The following is a 14,189-nucleotide window of genomic DNA, read 5'->3' as shown; positions in this document are numbered from 1 at the left end:
TAATGGGTTGGCATTTTAAAGCTGCAGTTGATTAGAAGTTGGCCTTTTCTCATCTAGAAAATCTGGCAACACTGCTCCCGAGTCCAGTCAACTGTCAATCAGTCATCACTCACAGGGCAGCCGAAACGTGGAATTTACGTCATCGATACGGCTAATCTGCTCCACATCTTGATCAAGTGTGGAATGTGGAATCCGAGTGTTAATAAATTCCACACTTTGTAAAGAGATGATGTATGTCGATTAAAATGTAATAAAAAGTAATAAATAATTAATATGGGTGTTTTATTATTTATTTTCCACGTGATATCTATATAAAAATTACAATCATTGTAAAGTCTATGAAAGTGTGGATGCTATAGGACTAGGCAGACTTCAGTGGAGTTCAGCGCTTGATGTTGCCGAGTATGCAGACTCACAGAATACAGAAAGACTGATTCTTGAATCAGTGTCCCTGAATTCACTCATCAATTAGTGAATCAGTCACTTGTTACTTTTGTCTAGTGAATGTGCCTCTCATACTATTCATATCTTTCTTTACAAGAACCCCTCTTCGAAACGGCAAGATTCGATGTCATAGGCTCTAACGGTGGTAAGTGAAATATGAATATTGATAATAGACTAATCGGGTTTGAATATATTACACAGGCTAGGATTTATTGAAATGTTAAACAGTCGTCACAACTGCTATGGTCATTGGCATGGCAACCATTAAAGGAAATAGGCTATTGTTTGGTAAAATGGTAAATATGTGGTACTTTGATTTCTAGCGAAATACATGAACCATATATTTTTTTTCTTCTACTCGTTATCGTTTGTTTATGCATTTCTGACCATGATTTTTGAGGCAAACCACACGTTCATGAGTTTTTGAATTCCATTTTGTAAAAATTATGGGAGACTCAAGTGGGAAACCGGTTTTATGTGGGTAGGGAAATGTTAGAAACGAATGATTTGCAGCAATAACAATGGTCAGAAATGCAAAATAAGCAAAAGCTAACCAATGGGGAAAATATATAGTTCTTGTAAGTGGCTGAAAACAAGCCAAACGTGATTATTTATCACTTTTTGAGATTTGTAAAAGGGTACAGAACCTAACAAGCCCACCTAACCTAACCTAGTAGTTCCCAGGCCCCAACCCCTAATCGGGAGCAAGTCCCTCGAACCCCCCCTTCTCAGGTCACAACCCCTAGCTGGGGGACAAGCCCCTAGACCCACCATTCCAGTTCACAACCGCTAGTCAGACCCCCCCCCCTTCCCAGGTCACAAACTAAGAGTAAATGAAAAATAAATCCTTACAATATGATAAAGTAAATCATAAAGAAATCCTTACATTATGGAGAAGTAAATCACAAATAATTCCTTACTTTATGATTGAAACAGTTTTTTTTTTTTTTGTAGAGGTGCAATCTTTACAGAAGCTTTGCAGTTGAAATATGCTGGTGTTCCCAAAAAAATAAGTCAGAATCGGACCTGTGATGCATTATTTCGGTTAGTTTTTAATTTAACATTAGTAACAATAGTTTTACACTGAACGGAGATAATTTTCAGATAATTGTGTAGGAGACCTCCGCGCTCGATTTAAAAGTTTCTAAAAGTAGAAAACGAAAGAAAACAGTAAATTAGAGCTACAGTTACCTTGAAACTGTGAGATAATCCTCCTACAACCACCTAACTCTTACACAGAAAATGTAAGCATAAACCTACTACTACAATTATGGGGGACCCCAGTGGGAAGCGGGGTTTTTGGGTGGGGGGAGGAGGAGAAAAGTGATTTTTCGGGGCACTACAGAACCTAATACAACTACCTACCCTACCCTGGGGGCCATGTACCCCTACCTAGGCCTACCGGGGGGGCTCCGCCCCCCCCTGCGACCCCCCCTTAAGGCCACAGTAACTCTCAGGAACGTCTCAGACCCCAAGAAATAAGCACCTCACGGCAAAACGAACACCAATTAACGATAGTGTGATTATTGAGTTTCAGTTCAAACGAAACAAATTCAAATGAAAACGCCTTTTGCAAAAAAAGGAACACAAACTTCAAATTAGTCTCAATATCTAACTTTGCGTTTCCAAACCATGTACCTTTGAAACAAGACACGAAAAAATTGCACCTCCTCTTCCTTTTCCCACGAGTAACCACACTACGATCACATGGAATGCTAATTTGTTGTAATCTATACGGCACACATTTTCACAATTAGGGCACTTTTTCTCTGCCAAAATCAAACCATGACGTTGAGCAAATGCAATTAGCAAATCAACTTTCCCTGAATAATGTACACAAAAATCCCCATAAGAAATAAAGCAATTGTCACAAGTGACACAGTTGGAACGGGATGAAGGTCCTGCTAATTGCTCCATACTTCACGGCAAAATGAGCTTTTCAGTTTGAAGGGAGATCCGAGACGTGCAAAAATATTCCTCCGCGGAACCTCACGTAAACTGTGGTAACTGGTGGAAAAATAGCAGGGATAAGTGAAGTAATAAGTGTCAGCATTGGCTAGATTTGTAAAAACCGCCATGATTGGTTTTCAAACAGTGTGACGTCAAGAAAACACCTGTTATTGGTTAGAATAGCATTGAGAACTAGTCTGCCATACGCAGTAAGGCGGTGAAACAGCTCATTTTAGCCAAGACATCACACAGTAAACAAAAACAAACACTTAGAAAAAATCCAAGTGAAACATAACTATACACACGAATATCTTCGTTAAATAGAAGCTGCTCATATATTGACTATTATATAAGCGTTCTATATGATATAATAGTGAATTGTAGGTGTTTAAATTCTTCAAGATCTTCCGCGGAGCTCTCCTACACATTTACCCAAATTATCATTTCAGACAGAAAGTTTAGGTTTTCCTGTAGTAAATAACATGATTTAACCGAATTTGACCTTCATTTCAACCGAAAACAAACAGAACAACCAGTTCGACTAACTTCAAGTAGCCGAACTGGTTGTTGATGTTGCGGTTGAAATGAAAGGGAAAACCGGGTAAATCACGTTATTTACTACAGGAAAACATATATTTTCTGTTAAAATGTTTAAATATAAACTCACAAGTACTGGCAAACGGTAATGTTGAGTTGCGCACGCCAACATTAGCAATGTTACGATAATTACGTTAATATTAGCAACACTAAATATAATGGTTCTTGTTCTGCCACTGGCTCGCTTCGCTCGCAGGAAAATAATACATCAAGCTCATATGTACTGGCAAGCGGTAATGTTGAGCTGATCACGCTCAAAATCTAGTAAAACTAACACATTAAAATTAAAGAAATTAATGACTTACTTTTATGACTGGGACGACGAAACTTGTGGGTCATCGGGGTGTTGTGACTGTGACGTCTTAACTTCTGTATATCCACATCGCCGTTTCTTCTTTGTCCTAGCTATCTTAAACGTTGGGCTATTAGATTCAAGAAAATTATCAACATTGGATGCCGTATCAAAGAATTCATCGAAATACTTTCAAGTATGTAATACTGCAGTCGTTACAAGTTTCTATAACTTCCATCGTAAAATACGCAAAAAAGACTTCACTTGAACTAACAAAGACCTGACTTGGACAAAGGTTTCCTTGGAAAAGGCTTTGTTGGAAGGTGGGTGTTGGGAAGTATTAACCCCCCCTGTGCAAACTTTCCATACATACGGGTTCATGATTGGTTAACGGAAAAACATTGGAATCTAGAGAGTAAACATGAATGAACTAGAATGGGAAACTTGTCCAGAGCAAGTGCTTATGTTAAATCTGGGCATGACAAGACAATAACAAAATGTATAAAAGTAATATAGAAAGATAAAATGGAGTGTATGATAAATAATATTTAATGGGAATATAAAATGAGGTGATATTTTAAGATATGGGATAATAAAATTTGTAATTCAAGGGTCAGAAGTATTATGTATACGAGGGTATTACATAAAAGGAATGGTATAGCTGTACTGAATCAAATAAAATACTTGAGTAAACTAGGTGAAGTCGTATTCTTGAATGTGGCGGGTAAAATGACGTAAGGGGAAAAGGGGAGAGGTTATAAGAGAAGAAGTAATCCTATTAGTGGAGGCGGAGTTTATGCGCAGGTGGGAGGAATTTATGCGCAGAAGGTCGAAAACTTCTATGTACAAATGAACGAACGAGAGCAACTACAACTGACCCGTAGAATGTCAACAAATAAGTGAAAAATATACAGTTAGTATAGGGTATAGATAATTAGTGTACTTTTTCATCGGTTTATTATACATCCAAGAAGGTGATGTATAGAGAAGAAAAGGCTTGTTTTACCATTAAATACTGTTTCCCCTGTATGTTTTCCCCACCAAAAACCCCATCCCCCATTATTGGTGGATATATATATATATATATATATATATATATATATATATATATATATATATATATATATATATATATATATATATACAGTGAACCCTCGCTACTTCGCGGTTCGACAATCGCGGATTCACCACTTCGCGGGTTTTTTCCATAACCCATATATATATATACATATCGCGGATTTTCCGGAAAATTCGAAAATACCGCGAAATCTGAAGACAACCAAATACGATATTTTGTTACCTGTAATTCCATTAATACTGTAATTAGTAATATCTGCTCTTACTGATTGTTCATTGCATTACATATGATATATAATTCAGCACAGAAAGAAATAAAACACGAAAAGAGAATGTGATCATACGATAATACAGTACTGTATACAGTACGTAGTAAAATTAAATCGAACATGAAATGCAAATCAGATGCAGTCATACCATATTAGAATGGTGTAAGGCTGCTGTTGAATACTACTGTACATACAGTACTACAAATGTAATGGATGTGCTTCTTTTCCATGAATCTTTTGTATGTATACGTACGTAGTACAGTACTGCATCCAATAATATTCTTTGTTGCAAAAATCACATTTCGAATAAGCGTACGAGAGAGAGAGAGAGAGAGAGAGACACACACACACACATCCTACAAAAGAATAAAACACTGTAGCATACGTAAAGCTATTAAATATTGTTATTATTATTGTTGTTGTTGTTAATAAAATTATGATTGTTATTATTATTATCATTATTATTATTATTATTACAGTACTGTACTGTATTATTATCATTATTTATTATTATTATTATTATTCTACGTACGTTCGGTATGCGCGGGGCATCTTCTATGAGTTGGTAACCTACGCATCATATACTGTAAGACGGGTTGTGATTGGTTCAAGCGCTGATAGATGACGAATCAGAACTCAAGTTTTGTTATCTAGCCTGTGATTGGTGTTTTGCCATCATCTCCAACCCGCAGCATCTAGGTTCTCGCGGGCCCGGATCGTCCACTCTCTGTTCCCGCGTATCGCTGAGTAGACGTTCTTAAGTTTGTGAATCTGTGCTGTGTGCGACTTTTTTAAGTTGAACTTTTTGTCAAATCCTACTGTAATGGCTCCCAAGCGTTCTGCTTCTCTTAAGGCTGGTAGTGAGCCTAAACGCCACCGAAGGATGATGACGATAGCTGAGAAGGTTACGCTTCTCGATATGTTAAAAGATGGTAGAAGTTACGCGTCCGCTGGGCGCCATTTTGGCATCAACGAATCTACTGTTCGCTATATCAAGAAGGACGAGGCGAACATTAGAAAGACGGCTGCAATCACCTTTAGCAGATCAGCGAAGCGAGTCGTTACAACGCGTAATAAAACGATCGTACGCATGGAAGGTTCTTTAGCTGTGTGGATTGCCGACTGCCGGAAGAAGAACATAGCCTTGGATACGAACACCATCCAAACAAAGGCTTTGAGCTTATTGAGAATTTTGCTGCAAAGGAACCTAAAGACGACGACGGCAACCATGCTGAAGATGATGATGATGCAGATGATCCTCAACCAGGGACATCCACTGATTCCCAGCCTCAGAAACGTTTTTCCGCCAGCAAAGGATGGTTCGCGAAGTTTCAGAAACGCTTCGCCCTGAAAAGCGTTTCCCTGCATGGGGAGGTTGCTTCCGCTGACACTGCCGCTGCTGAAACTTACGTGAACCAGACGTTCAAGAATATTATCACCGAAGGTGGATACAAGCCGGAACAAGTCTTTAATATGGATGAGACCGGCTTGTTTTGGAAGAGAGTGCCGTCGCGAACTTTCCTTTTCAAAGAGGAAGCCAAAGCCTCTGGCTTTAAAGCATTCAAGGATCACGTTACCCTCGTGATGTGTGGCAATGCTGCTGGATTTTTGCTAAAGCCGGGGCTTATTTATAAGTCGAAAAATCCTCGCGCTTTGAAAAATAAAAATAAGAATCTCCTTCCCGTGTACTGGATGCATAATCAAAAAGCATGGATTACGAAGATGCTGACCTCCAACTGGTTCCATCAGTGTTTTATCCCGCAAGTCAGCAAATATCTCTTAGAGAAGGGCTTGCCATTCAAGATCCTTCTCCTTATGGATAACGCTGGTGGACACGCAACTGACCTGTCGCATGAGGGCATTCAGGTTGAGTTCCTGCCACCCAACACCACGTCATTAATTCAACCGATGGACCAGGGGGTTATCAGGGCGTTCAAGGCCCTCTACACGAAGAACACCTTGGCGGACCTCGTTGCGTGTGTGGATGCTGCCCAAGATGATGAGGATGAAGATTTTAACTTGAAGGCGTACTGGCGGCAGTACACCATAGCCACGTGCCTGCAGAATATTCAGAAGGCACTTCAAGAGATGAAACCTGCAACCGTGAATGCGAGCTGGAAGAAGTTGTGGCCCGAGATTGTTTACGACGACAAGGGATTTACTCCGTCGGAAATCCAACACTCTGCAATACGCAAATCTGTGCAGTTGGCTGCCATAATTGGAGGTGACGGGTTTGGCGACATGACGACTGAAGACGTCGACGAGTTGTTGGACTGCCATTCCCAGCCCCTAACTGACGCAGACCTCGAAGACCTGACGAAATCGGCAAGCGAATAAGAGAGTGAAACCCAGGAAGAGACCCAAGAAAATGTCGAAGAAACGGGCTTAACATTAGAACGGCTTGCCAAGGCCTGCAACCATGTGAAGGAGTTGAAAGAAATGTTGCAAGAGTGGGACGAGGATATGGTTCGCTCGATGCAATTCTGCAACAAGATCGATGAAGACATGACTCCCTACAAAATGCTCTTGGATCGAAAAAAGAAGCAGCGGCAACAACTTCCGATCACAATGTTCTTCCAGCCTCGCAAAAAAGAGCCAGTTCCTCCTGCTAGTACGCCTTCGGAAGAAATTGAAGAAGTTTCCCAGGAAGAAGTTGAAGAGGTGTCCCAGGAAAAGACACCTCCGTCTGAAGAGACGTAAAATACTACCTGGCTGCACAGTAGAACACATCATCAGCTTCATCATCATCATTTCTACTGTGCAGCAAATTCATCGCCATCATCATTCAAGTTTTTCTTCAACTTCTTTCGTGGTGAGTACAGTAACAATCTTTATTTTTTACTTTAATATTCTTACATTCTAAAACTGTATTTGTGCCTGTTTTATAGTTTAGTACTGTACGTACTGTATGCATTAAGTTAAAGGGAAGGTTTTAAAAGTCTACATGTTGTAACCTATCATATTTTTTTGTTTAAAATTTACATTTACGTACGTAAAACAATCTCTCTCTCTCTCTCTCTCTCTCTCTCTCTCTCTCTCTCTCTCTCTCTCTCTCTCTCTCTCTCTCTCTCTCTCGTAAATTGATTTTTTATGTTTAAAATTTACATTTACAGTACGTACGTAAAACAATCTCTCTCTCTCTCTCTCTCTCTCTCTCTCTCTCTCTCTCTCTCTCTCTCTCTCTCGTAAGCTACGTACAATACTGTATGTGCTGTACAGTACTGTATGATTTTATATACAGTAGATACGGTAAATTATATTTGTAAGGTAACATATTTTGTAAATGCTTTTACTGTAAATACTGTACTGTATCATTATTTATCACTATCATCATGCGCGTTAAATGCCTTGTTTGTTCTGAGCGTGGTTGTTTACTGAGCGTACAGTACTTTATGACGCCGTCGTTTCAGGCGGCGTCATAAAGAAAAACATTTAATTTGGAAGTCCTAAGAAAAATACGTAAACTAAAACATTGGTAATAAAAAAATCAACATACAGTACTGTATAATCAATATAATCGATGCAAAAACTAACCTATACATATATGTGTACACTAAATGAGTTTGTTTCTTCATTATGATCAGAGATGAACGTAAACAAAACATTGGTTGCCATTTTTTATCGTGCTTTTTAGGTGTTTAGGAAACGCATGATATAAAATCACCTTTAATATTTGTGCCTGTTTTAGTTTAGGGTGCTGTAGTACATGCATTAAGTGTTCTGTACATTAAAGGGTGGTTTGTTAACAGTACTACGTACAAGGGAAGGTTTTAAAAGTCCGAATATACATGTTAAATAAATAGGTAAATATGATGTCACTACTTCGCGGAATTTCACCTATCGCGGCCGCGTCTGGAACCTATCTACCGCGATAAACGAGGGTTCACTGTATATATATATGTATATATATATATATATATATATATATATATATATATATATATATATATATATATATATATATTTCTGAAACAATTCCTTTGCCACAGGAACGAGTGTCATTTTTGAAGAGAACGGACCTTTTTCTGTAGAAAGAAGTAGTTTTTTCCCAAGGTTACATTACCCTGTAATACAGTACAATAATACCATAGATTGATGTACTTTCCTTAAGTTCCCTCTTGGAGACTTCTTTATGTGATGGTGGTAAAGTAGAGAAAAATGGCTTCTGTAGAACAACATCCAGGAACTTCTGAAGAAGTACTTGTAAGGTGTTAATTGGTTTGAAAAACCACCTTACAAATATGTCATTATAAATGCACAGAAAGCTCCCCAAACTATGGGAAACAACGCATAGCAGTAAGTCCCCTTCAGTCTCTCAGATGTGAACAATGGACTTAAAGCGAAACATACTTCACATTTTAATTGATGGATACGTAAGTTATTATGCCCCAGCCCCTATTAAACATATAGAGAAAAATACCAAACTAGCCAGCACTCATCCATTTCTTATAGTGAATTCCAGTTTTGCTAGTACTCAAAGTATCATTTATTATCCGGTAAAATTTAGGGTAAAATTATAGTCATGGGCGGAAGAACATTTTGAACAGAAAAAAGTTTTTCCTGTAGTAAATACAGCAATCCATCACAAATCGCGGTTAATGGGGACCAGAACCGACTGTGATAGGTGAAAAACCGTGAAGTAGGTTCCCTCCCTATTTTTTGAATGCGTACATTTTTTTGTGTACATGTACATGTATATATATTAACAATAAGTGTATATTAACCCTATAACCCTATAAATTCATATGTTATCATTAGAACATTAAAGAATCATGTAAATAAATTATAAGGACAGTGAGACGAGCTATCACCAACAACTGACAGTTTATTCAAACAGGTGCGAGAATATATTACAAGGTGCAGACGGAAATGTAGCATGCGCGCTGGCGCCAATCTGGCTAGAACCAACTGCCACAAAAAGTGTGTTTCTTCACACGTACAAATGCTCGAAATACAAGTTAATGAAATAATACAAGGTAATGAGAAATACAGTACTGTATATGAAATTGTAGCTCCGAGGGAGCGGAACAAATATATACAATTAGCCACAGTGTGACGAAAGGAGAATTCAAATGAAATGGAGAATTCGATGAGAATGCTGAACGACGGAGGGAGCGATGTCCTTACAAGTACTCCCCCCCCCCCCCAAGACATCAGGCGGCGTAGAATGCTGATGAGGCTAGTCTTCGTATCGTTTCGGGCGTCGGAAGGCTCCTCTTGTTTTTGAACGAATGGGGGCGTCGGCGGTTGGCGTATGGATAGCTACCTCTCGCCGTCGTTTGTTGCTTTTCTTCTCATTGGGCGCCTTGTTCTGAGGTGGCACTCTGGATCTGCCAGGTCCCGCGGAGGCAGTGTCGCTTCCTTCGAGAAACGCCGGTTTCACGCGGTCTGTTGAGACCCAGTCCTCTTGGCCATGCACGTCGAGAAGGAAGGCTTTCGTCGTTTTACTGATGACTCGGTAGGGCCCGCGATAGGGTCTGGTCAGTGGCTGTCGATGAGCATCGACGCGGACGAAAACATATCCGCAGTCGTCCAGGTTCATCGGCTTGAAATGCTTAGTTCTGTCCTGGTAAGTTTTAAGACATGGCCTGAAATTCCTGGCGATGTCCCTAAGGTGATCCAGCAGTGTGTCGTCGCTTGATGTAGGAAAGAATTCGCCGGGAACTGTGAGCGCCTCTCTGTAAACCTTTTCAGCGGGCGATGGCTCGCCATCTGTGCGAGGGGCGGTGCGAAGGCCGAGAAGTACCCAAGGAAGGCGTGATTTGTAGTCCGCGTCGGTGTAGCTCGCCATCAGGGACGCCTTGAGGGCGCGATGAGTTCGTTCGACCATGCCGTTTGCTGCGGGGTTGTATGCCGTGGTGCTGTAGAGTGTCGTTCCCATCAGATTTGCCAGAGGGAGCCATATCTCTGACAGGAAAGCGGGGCCTCTGTTCGTCGTGATGTCGTCAGGAACGCCAAATCTGCTCACCCAGCTCGACAAAAGGGCTTCGGTGCATGCTTGGGTCGTAGCTTCGGTCATCGGTGATGCTTCCAACCACCTTGTGGAGCGATTGATGATAGTCAGCTGGTAGCGAGCAGATCCCGAAGGCGGCAAAGGTCCCACGACGTCAATGTGGATGTGACCGAAACGCCTTTTCGGTTGGGGAAAATCACCTATCCCCGATTCGGTGTGACGGCTGATCTTGCTTTTCTGACAATTGATGCATGTCTTCGCCCATTCCCGGGCATCCTTTTTGATCCCTGGCCAGATGAACTTCTCAGACAGGAGGCGAGCAGTGGTGCGTCCCGAGGGGTGTGAAAGTCCATGGATGATGTCGAATATCTTCCTTCTGCAGGAAGCGGGAATCCATGGACGTGGGCGGCCGGTGCTGGTGTCGCAGAGGATGGTTACTCCTGGCGACCTGAGGGGAATTGCAGTTATCTTGAGTGTAGATGGCCCCGTCAGGTGATCCTGTGTCTCTTGGTCATTGCGCTGCTCGGATGGGAGGTCGGCGTAGTCAATTACCAGGTGGATTGCGTCGATTTCAATCCTTGAAAGGGCGTCTGCGACTGGGTTTTTCTTTCCAGGAACGTAGCTTATGGTGCACCCAAATTCGGCGATTGCTGCGAGATGGCGTTTTTGTCGGGAGGAACATGCGTCTGTCGATTTTGTGAAGGCGTGTGCGAGGGGTTGATGGTCCGTCGCGATGGTGAAGGGTGTGCCCTCCAGGATGTACCTGAAGTGGCGGACGGCGAGGTAGACGGTGAGGAGCTTCCTGTCGAAGGTGCTGTATTTTGTTTCGGCCGGTTTCAGCTTTCTGGTGAAGAATGCCAACGGTCGTGGTGAACCATCGACGAGCTGTTCCAGCACAGGTCCACAGGCGACATTGCTGGCGTCGGTCGTCAGTTGCAGAAGTGCGTTGTCGTTGAAGTATGCCAGGGTGGTGGCGTTTGCGAGGGCGTCCTTTGTCCTGTTGAATGCGTGTTGTTGTGGGGAACCCCACTTAAGTTTCTTCGCCTTTCCCTTCAGGACGTCGTCGATGGGGGTCAGGGTCTGTGCGATGTTGGGGATGAAGCGCCTGTAGTAATTGACCATCCCCAGGAACTCCTGAAGTTTGCGGGTGGTCGTAAGTGACGGGAACTTCCTGATGGCATCCACCTTGGTTGTCATGGGTTTTACCCCACTCGAGGACACGCGATGACCGAGAAAGTCCACTCCTTCAGCGCCGAACGTGCATTTATCGAAACGTACAACTAGGCCATTCTCCTGCAGGCGCTTGAGAACGGCGCGGACGTGCCTCCGGTGTTCCTCCTTGGTCCTTGAGAATATCAGGATGTCGTCGACGTAGCAGACGTAGAATGGTAGGTCTCCCAGGATACTATCTATTAGGCGTTGGAAGGTCGCCCCCGCATTGCGTAGACCGAAGGTGTAGGATCCGAACGGTGTCACAATGGCAGTCTTCGGAATGTCCTTTGGAAATACGGGGACCTGGAAGTAAGACTTGAGAAGGTCCATCTTGGTGAAGCGTTTCGCGCCATGCAATGCATTTGTCAGGTCCTGCATGTTGGGCAGAGGGTAGTGGTCGGGCGTTGTGATGAGGTTGAGGCGACTGTAGTCGTCGCAAGGTCTCCAGGTCCCGTCAGGCTTTTTTACCATGTGGAGGGGAGATGCCCAGGGGCTCGATGCTTTCTTACAGATACCCATGCGTTCCATGTCCTCAAAGGCGCGTTTGGCGTCCCTCAGCTTCTGGGACGGGAGGCGGCGGAATTTGGCGTGTGTAGGAGGTCCCGTCGTCGTGATGTGGTGGTAGATCCCGTGCTTGGAGCGGGATCCCGGCGATTGGCGGAGCTTGGGCTTGAAAACGTCGGGAAATTCCTGCAGAAGGTCGGCGTAGGGCTGCGTCATTACAGCAGATATGGACATTGTGGCAGGGCCGGCTCTTAGGGCAGGGAACCGGCAGGTTCCTGTGCCGATGAGGCGTCTCCCAGCAACGTTGACGAGTAGTCCGTGGTGAGCGAGGAAATCTGCACCGAGGAGGGGGCGACTGATGTCAGCGATGGCGAAGGGCCAGGAATACGAACGGCCCATGATAGATATCCTGAGGATCCTAGTCCCAAAACACCGTATGGGAGACCCGTTGGCGGCGACAAGCGAGGGGGTGTCTTTGCTGGGACCACGGTCTAGGTCGGCTTGTGACGGCAGGGACGTTGACTGCATAGCGCCGGTGTCGACCATAAATCTACGGTTGGAGACAGTGTCGAGGATATAAAAACCATTCTTGCTTTGGTTTCCTGCAGCTGCGATGGTGGTAGGTGGTTGCTTCTGGCGTCACCTTCTAGGGAAATTGCATGGTGCCCTACATTTCTTGGCGTCGCTGCCGAACTGCTGATGGTAGAAACACCACGCTGGATTAGGCCTAGGGCTCGGACGTGTCGGTTGCGGTGGTTTCCTCCTTGCCAGAGCGTTGATCTCGTCGTCGTCATTAGGAGGCGTTGCTTAAGAGTCTATGGAAGAGCAGCTGAAGGAGGAGAACGAAGACGATACTGATGATGATGCTCCGAGTGGGACGCTTTGGAAGCCTCGTGGAGCTTCTGAGCCTTCGACAGGAGTTCGTTCATCGGAAGCGTGTCGGCGTCCGTGAATTGGGCCCTTACGTCCTGCGGCAGGCGTCCAAGGAAAATCTCGCGAGATAGGCTAATCTCGCGCCGTCGGCCGTTGCTGTCGGTCTCGGGAAGCATTAGCAGGCCGGTCAACTCGTCCCACGCCTCGACAGGAGAGGTGTCACCCATGGGTTTGCCGGCGAGATCCAGGACCTTCTGTGCCCTTGCTGAAATGGAGAGTGAGTTGATACCGATTAGTTTCGTTCTCAGGTCGTCGTAGGAAACTTGGCCAGCCTGGGCGTCGAGCCATGGGGAAATTTTGTCGAATAACTCCTCTGGGATGGAGGTGAGAACGATGCCGGCCTTGGCGCAGGAGTCGCTGAGCCTTGCGACTCGGAAGAGTACGTCTGGTCTCAGGAACCAGGAAGCGGTGTTGTGTTGAGAAAAGGGCGGCAGTTTGACTTTGGGCGTGGAGGCGATGCCGTTGGGCGTGATGGGCGGGTTGAATCCGCCATTGTGGTCAGTCGACAAGTCGGCGAAGAGGTGAGAAGTTGAACTGTCGGATAAGCTCATCCTACTGCCTTACAAACGCACCAAGGTGTGGGGTAACCAAAGGCCGAAGCTCACGCCTAAGGTAACGGAGTAGAAGAAGGTAGCACGGCCGTAGTGAGTCCGTTAATAGCCAAAACCGCTGATGCTACTTCAACTCCGGGGTCACCAGTTATAAGGACAGTGAGACGAGCTATCACCAACAACTGACAGTTTATTCAAACAGGTGCGAGAATATATTACAAAGTGCGGACGGAAATGTAGCATGCGCACTGGCGCCAATCTGGCTAGAACCAACCACCACAAAAAGTGTGTTTCTTCACACATACAAATACTTGAAATACAAGTTAATGAAATAATGCAATGTAATGAGAAATACATGAAATTGTAGCTCTGAGGGAGCAGAACAAATATATACAATTAGCCACAGT

General features: G+C 43.7%; 1 long non-coding RNA gene across 1 annotated transcript in view; it reads left to right on the top strand.

The window, feature by feature from the left end:
- The first annotated feature begins 438 nt into the window (after window positions 1–438).
- LOC137658541 (uncharacterized) overlaps window positions 439–14,189 on the top strand; it is a 347,029-nt gene continuing 333,278 nt past the window's right edge. The window contains exon 1 of the long non-coding RNA XR_011047363.1: window positions 439–589. This is a non-coding gene — a long non-coding RNA (uncharacterized lncRNA). The remainder of the gene's footprint in view (window positions 590–14,189) is intronic.

This window comes from Palaemon carinicauda, chromosome 19, assembly GCF_036898095.1.
Source record: "Palaemon carinicauda isolate YSFRI2023 chromosome 19, ASM3689809v2, whole genome shotgun sequence".
Taxonomy (NCBI): domain Eukaryota; kingdom Metazoa; phylum Arthropoda; class Malacostraca; order Decapoda; family Palaemonidae; genus Palaemon; species Palaemon carinicauda.
This window is presented reverse-complemented; position numbering and strand designations above follow the sequence as displayed.